Source organism: Mustela lutreola, chromosome 3 (assembly GCF_030435805.1).
Source record: "Mustela lutreola isolate mMusLut2 chromosome 3, mMusLut2.pri, whole genome shotgun sequence".
Classification (NCBI taxonomy): Eukaryota; Metazoa; Chordata; class Mammalia; order Carnivora; family Mustelidae; genus Mustela; species Mustela lutreola.
The window spans coordinates 88,832,546-88,838,768 of NC_081292.1; the positions used below are offsets into that span (position 1 = coordinate 88,832,546).

Genomic DNA, 6,223 nt, shown 5'->3' on the forward strand with positions numbered 1-6,223 from the left:
TGAATGTTTGGAATTCTACAAAGTAAAACATGGGTCATGGGATTAATGTTTATAGATGTCCCTTCATAGCCAGATGGATGATGAGTTGGGTTTTCAGAAGTTTCCAAAGCTACTCTTCGTGTAGGAACTAACTGAGGCTATTTCTGTCCCCATGCTCTGACACTGGACATTGTCCTTTGGGGGGCAGATAGCAGGAAACCCCAAGTTGGTGGGACGATGCAGGTTTTCAGGCCGGGCCTGGCTTAGGTCCAAGCCAAGAGCCAGCATGGCCCACCAGGGACATCACCCACACTCCTTCCTTTGTTAAGCTGAATAATCTTCCATTGTAATTTATTTATTTATTGCATTGCAATTTTATTTATTTATTTATTGCATTTCATTTATTGATATAATAATATAGCATTATAATAATATTTCATATATTATATGTAATATATCATATCATTGGCTCTCTCCCGTCTCTTCTCATAAGGGCACTAATCCCATTGTTAGGGCCCCACCACCATGACCTAATAATCTCTTAAAGGCCTTATCTGTAAATGTCATTACACTTGGCACTTGGATTAGGGTTCCAACATATGACTTTTTTTTTTAAGATTTTATTTATTTATTTGACAGATAGAGATCACAAGTAGGGAGAGAGGCAGGCAGAGAGAGGGAGGGAAGCGGGCTCCCTGCTGAGCAAAAAGCTCGATTCAGGGCTCGATCCCAGGACCCTGGGATCATGACCTGAGCCAAAAGCAGAGGCTTAGCCCACTGAGCCACCCAGGCGTCCCTCCAATATATGACTTTTGAGAGGGGACACAAACATTTGGACTACAGAAGAGCTATATTTTTTTAAATTATTATTTTTTTTTAATTTTTTATTTTTTATAAACATATATTTTTATCCCCAGGGGTACAGGTCTGTGAATCACCAGGTTTACACACTTCACAGCACTCACCAAATCACATACCCTCCCCAATTTCCATAATCCCACCCCCTTCTCCCAAACCCCCTCCCCCCGGCTACCCTCAGTTTGTTTTGTGAGATTAAGAGTCACTTATGGTTTGTCTCCCTCCCAATCCCATCTTGTTTCATTTTTAAATTATTTTTTAAGAAACAGGAATAATTAACCAAAAACCATTAATGTAAAAAAAAATGATAAAAGTACATTGTATTACTGTAGACTTATTTTGTAACTGCTAATATTCACTTAATATAATCAATCACCTGGGATGATTAAAAAATGTGGACTCAACAGCCCTGGCTGACAATTTGAGTCGGCATCTAAACTGTATCTGTGTTTTATTTTGTGTGTACGTGTATTTTGTGTCTTGAGAAAAATCTGATTACAGAGATAAGTAACTGTAGATAAAGGCTGACTCGTGACAATTTGCCTTAAAATCTCAGAGCACCCCTTAATTTAACCCAAAGTCTTGAAGAAAAGATATCTTCTCTTTGTACTCAGGGGTATTTCCTATCTGAACCCAGTTCAAGTACAAATCCCCCAAAAGGCCAGAAGTTGGGAGATCACAAGAGATGTTGGAACACAGGAAAATAAATGAGCTAACCAGACAAGCTGCAGGTAATTAAGAACCATTAACCATGAGAGAAGCAGTGACATCACTCAAAATTAAAACCAAGTAGAGTTTAAAAGTTTAGCTACTTTACTAACTAGCTGCAATCAGGGATGGCAAACAAAGACTAATTCAAAGTAACCTGGGAATTAATCATTTAAAACTTACCAATAATCTGAAATTAGTAGCTTTAATGCTATGAAAATTACATGGAATTTGGAAAGATTGAAGTTCTCTAAGCTGCCAAGAAGTAAAACACTCCTTCCCAGATACATGGACTTATAAAATCACTATATACTATCTCCACGAGAAGCAGAATCCCCCAGAACCATCACTCTGTAATGATGAGAAGTACTAAGAGGGCATATGAAATTTATGAGCTCTGCCCTGAAACATGTCCCATTTCATCGAGACAAAAAACCAAAATAGTTAAGCACTAATCTGCACACTACATAGGGGTTGAAAGACATAGAAAGTTTGTGCGAGCTCACGTATGTGTGTGTTTCCAACCATTCTTGAAAAACAATGGACAACAGAGATGAATAAATGTCCCTGTATATCCCATAAATATTCCTCAAATATTTATCATGCAACTCCAGCTCTGCTCTAAGACCTGGGGACACAGTCATGAAAAGAAAAGACAAGGTCTCTGCTTTTAAGGAGCAGATATTCTAATGCAGAAATGAGAAAATAAATATGTAAACAAACATTATATTAATGAACAGTGATCAAATAGTGATTAATGAATAGTGATCACAGCTAAAAAGAAAACAGGACATAGTAAAGGTCTGAGTGACAAATGGGATGTATTTTAACTTGGATGAACCAGGAAATATAGAACAATGAGTTGAATCCAAATGACACAAAGGAGCTAGCCACAGGAAGTGTGGGAAGAGTGTTCCCGCCCAAGGTATCAGCATGTATACAAAAATGTCCTTGGAGCTCATCCCTCCAGCCCCTGCTCTCAAATCTCTGACCCAGCTAGGTGGGGACATAATCTAGGACTTGTGTCTTCCAAAACTCATTCTAAATCTTTGTTCGGTGACTAAATTATTCAAGCTTGAGAAATTAAAAACATATGCTAACAAGATCTTCCCACCATCTACAGAGAGATCATCTTAAAAGCATCATGAAATAGTAACACTGAAATTCTAAAAAACTTCTGTTCTAACATTTTAATCAATTTTATATCAAACTCCTTTGTTGAATTTATATACCCATTTGACATATTTATGAAGAGACAAAAAAAAAAAAACCCTACATTCCGTAAATGTATTTATCCATCTAACAAATATTTGAGTACCTAATTACACTCTGTTCCAGCTGATGTCTTCTCTTTATCTCTTTTTTCCCCTCAATTTAACACCAATCATAATCTATGTAGGCTTTTAGTTCGCTTTTCAAAATTAATTTCTTGAGCTATTTAAAGGAATTATCCAGTGCTAGAGTTCTCGACACTGGTCACACATTAGAATCACTTAAGGAACTTTTTTTTTTTAAGATATTATTTATTTATTTGACACACAGAGAGATCACAAGTAGGCAGAGAGGGAGGGAATCATGCTCCATGCTGAGCAGAGTGTCCCATGCAGGGCTCGATCCCAGGACCCTGAGACCATGACCTGAGCTGAAGACAGAAGCTTAACCCTCTGAGCCACTAAGGCAGCCCCTCACCTGAGGAACTTAAAAACAAAAAGCCCAAAGGGCACCTGGCTCATTCAGTCACTGGAGCGTGCAGGTCTTGATCTCAGGGTTGTGAGTTCAAGTCCCATGTTGGCTATAGAGATTACTTAAAAAAAAAAGAAAGAAAGAGCGAGCCCAAGCCCCAGTTTGTGATTAATTTGTTTAAATGTTTCAAGAAATTTGATGCTAAATGTTGTAAGACTAGTTAAATAACAAAAAGATGTATTTACATAATACTTCTTGCTCTCAAATTTTGAACAAAGAACTTACTAATAATCAATAACTTAGTAGGCCAACATTTTATTTAAATAAGTTTTATGGTACTACAAAGACTGAATTAGAAAATCAAAAGCAAGGATAAATGGGCATGGTGTGAACACGGGGAAGCAAGAGAAAGCAAGAAAGTATGTGACCGGGAAGCGAATGCTTAGCTCTGAGATCCTTCTCTGAGAGAAGGACAGATTAAAACCTAAAAAGAAAGAAAAGAAGGATCCCATGCACTCAAGGAAAGAGAAGTCCCCCAACATCCCTCCTGCTTTTTCCAATATAAACACACAGCTGGGCCGACTTACCACATCCTGGTTGGTACTGACTTTATCAACTTTTCTATTTAAGCCAAACTTGACCGGTCAATGATGGACGGGCTGTGTGCCAAGTGTACCAGTTGTACAACTGACTGTGTAATGGCTGAAACTGAGAAACCGGGGTGAAAGTATCAAGAGGCTCTAAGGATTGAGAAAGAGCCAATATTCAAATGATTACCACGTACACACAAGACAAACTATGCAGATGACTGCTCAGTATGGAAGAAATTCAGAGTGTTACACTGTGGCATCAGCTGACCCAGACCCAGAAGATTGCTGGAGTTCCCATCATGGACATCTCTAACCATATAGACGACACTGAGCAAATGCCAGATGAGGATGGAGCCCCTCACTCCTATATCTTAATAGAGTTCCTCAGCTCTCCGTTACCAACTTTTCCTGTTGCCAGTTCATACAAGCAATTCTCCTTACCCAGTTCCTCTGTTCTGAGCTATGGCTAAAGACACTCATTTTTTTATGTTTTGAAACTGATTATCTTGTACCATTTTACTTTTTGTTGCATCTTTTTATAAATCAGATGACCGCTCACAAAAAAAAAAAAAAAAAAAAAAAAAAGGAATGGAAAGGAAAGATCAAACGGGAGGACAACAACAACAAAAAAACAGTTCTTTTTTGCTGGGAACCCTTCTTACAAGTGCCAATCAGATAAACTATATCTGATGTTACATCGTCACAACCCCTCTATCATCAGGGAAAGTAGTTCACATAAGAAAATTTCTCTATAAAATGAGTTCCACGCTTACATTCCATATTTGGCTAATTAGAATTTCATTACGATGTCTGTCTCAAACTGATGCAGGAGAGAATGGAATCTTGTCATCAAGACGTGACATCAAACTAAGAACCCACAGGGTAAGCACTCAGCTCCTGTGATACGAAGACAGCTCCTGGGGATGGGCGGCCCTGGGCAACAGTAGCTGACATGCGGGCCTGCGGCTATCTGCTGTCTGTTACTCTTCCCTCTTCCTCCTCTGTCAGCTGCTAGTCAGCTGCTATCTCCAGCCGCCGTCAACAAAGTCCACCTCAAACAGCCATCACTTCCCTCTGGTCCCATTTACCGTAGCTAAGCTCCAGGCCAGGCATCCAGATCACCAGCCCTGTGGGAACTTCTTCTAAGGTAAGAGGTGGCCCTATTGGTGAAATGCAGGTGCCAAGGCATGCGGACATTGTGCCATCTTCTGCGCTATTCTTAATGTTTTGATTGTCCCACTTCCCTCAGTTCCCACCTGTGGCCTCTGGATAGGAACATATTACAGTAGGATTTCCAAGGACTGATGCGTGGGGGGTCAGGAGATATGGCCTGTGATTGGCCCCAAGTAGCTGTGTGGCTTTAAAGGAAGTCATCACACCTCAGGCCTCAGTTTCCTTATCTGCAAGCCAGGATGGACTGGAGTCTTTTCAGAGGAGCCGGCAAAGATCACATAGATAAGCACCACCTCATTATACTAACAAGCAAACAGAAGGCCGGAGGCGAGTGATTTGCCCCAAGTCAGACATAAGCAGGCAGAGAGCAGAGCCGAGGATGGGACCCACATCTGCAGGTCACAGCTAATCAGCCAGCACAGTACAAACAGATCTGAGCAGCTGCTCATTCTTCCCCTTTTCCGTTTTGTCCATCAGAATGCATGCTCCCTGCAAACAAGGACACACAGGACCTGCTGCCTGTCTCAAAATTCCCAGTTCACCCAATTAGAACACAGAGGAGCCTCAAGGACTTACCCCCCAACCCCCACACACGGTTCTTTTACCTATGGAACATGAGGGTACATACATTCACCGTCCAGAGGGCTCCTGCCTTCACTTCACATGGAAAAGGTCTTCATGTGCCTACCCGGGGTGCCAACGAAGCCACAGGTTCCAGAGAGGAACTGACACAGAGAAGTTCAAAGGAGGCAGACTGGCTCAGCACAGAAACAAACTGTCTACCAAGGAAAACTACCCCATGGGGGACTGATTCTCTTTGAAATACGTTCGAGTGCGTGGGAAAATGGTTTTTCAAGAGCTGGTGGACTGACCAGTCACCTGGTACATACAAGATCACATCCGCATTCTGACAAGAGTGGCTTGCCTGCAGTGTAGACTAGGGGCCAGGAAGACAAGGAAGGCGCATGGAGACTGGGTGAGAAGCTTCTACGGTGTGATGGCAAGGGCGCACTGCAAAGGTACAAGAAGAGATGGAAAGAAGTATATGGACTCAAGAGGTTTAGGAAGCGAAATCCACAGGACTTGGTGTGACAGACTAGATTTTGGAAAGGTGACAGAGTAGGAGTTGACTTCTGGTTTCCCGACTCCAGGCTAAACGGATGAAGTGTTTACTGAGAGAGGCAATAGAATAAGAAAGGTGGTTTTCAGTGGAGGAGGTGCTCATGAATTCC

At 41.3% G+C, this 6,223-nt stretch overlaps 1 pseudogene; it reads left to right on the forward strand.

Moving 5' to 3' along the window:
• The first annotated feature begins 216 nt into the window (after nucleotides 1-216).
• Nucleotides 217-4,765, forward strand: LOC131827875 (rRNA-processing protein FCF1 homolog; annotated as a pseudogene).
• Nucleotides 4,766-6,223: the final 1,458 nt, after the last annotated feature.